The sequence below is a fragment of the Oncorhynchus mykiss genome, chromosome 5 (assembly GCF_057628025.1).
Source record: "Oncorhynchus mykiss isolate SJ-2025 chromosome 5, ASM5762802v1, whole genome shotgun sequence".
Taxonomy (NCBI): Eukaryota; Metazoa; Chordata; class Actinopteri; order Salmoniformes; family Salmonidae; genus Oncorhynchus; species Oncorhynchus mykiss.
Genome location: NC_143026.1, coordinates 58,405,792 through 58,406,900, shown reverse-complemented (window position 1 = coordinate 58,406,900; position 1,109 = coordinate 58,405,792).

Below are 1,109 nucleotides of genomic sequence, written 5' to 3'. Positions count from 1 at the left end.
CTTCCGCCCCTCTCCTCACCCCAACCTGGGCTCGAACCAGGGACCCTCTCCACACATCAACAACAGCCACCCTGGAAGCATTGTTAACCATCTCGCCACAAAAGCCGCAGCTCTGCAAGGGGAACCACTACTTCAAGGCCTCAGAGCGAGTCACGTCACCGATTGAAACGCTATTAGCGCGCACCACCGCTAAGTAGCACGCCATTTTACATAGGTTACACTAGCACACATCCAAGATAATTAACAGTACTTTACTGTGAGCACTAAGTCATCTACTACCACCTTAAAATCAGGGTATTTCCTCAGTTTCACTTTGGAGCCGAACAAGATGGACTTTCCAAGGGGAAGTGACAGCTTATTGCCATTTACTGACATTCCGAAGTTCAGCACTGAGGTCTTTCTCAACCACATTTTTGTCTTTGTGGGAAACCAACAGCAGAGAATCATCTGCATAGAGGAAAAGGTCACAGGTACAGGCAGATTTCAAATCATTTATATTCAACAAAAAGAAAAGTGAACCCAGCACACTCCCTTGGGATTTTCCGCAGTTCAAGATTTGGGTTTTAGACAGGATCTCATCCACATTCACCATCTTTCTTTCTTGCAGATAAGAGCTAACCCATTTTACTGAGACGTTATTAAAGCCCATGGCTCTTAGTTTGATTAAACAGAATCTCATGATCCACTGCATCAAGCGCCTTTTGGAGATCTAACATAACCATACCACAAAAGTTCCCTCCATCTTCTTCCTTCCTGATGTAGTCAGTTAGATATAGTAGGCAAGTATTGGTTGTATGGGATTTCCTAAAGCCAGATTGGAGCTCATATAGTAGGTTATGTAAGGAAATATCTGCTAATATTAATCTGCTCGAACATAATCTTTTCCATGACCTTAGATAAAATACAAAGGATTGTGGATCCTAATAAAATACCAAATACCATATCTGATAGGGGGTTCTTAGCACATTAATGAGAACTCTGGGGGCCCTTGGACCTCCATATGGGAACCCCAGAATATAGGATTGCCTACTATATCCATACACCAACATACCATTCATTGGCTTTATTTGAGAATCTGTCTGAAAACCACTTGAACCATAGCTGTAGGC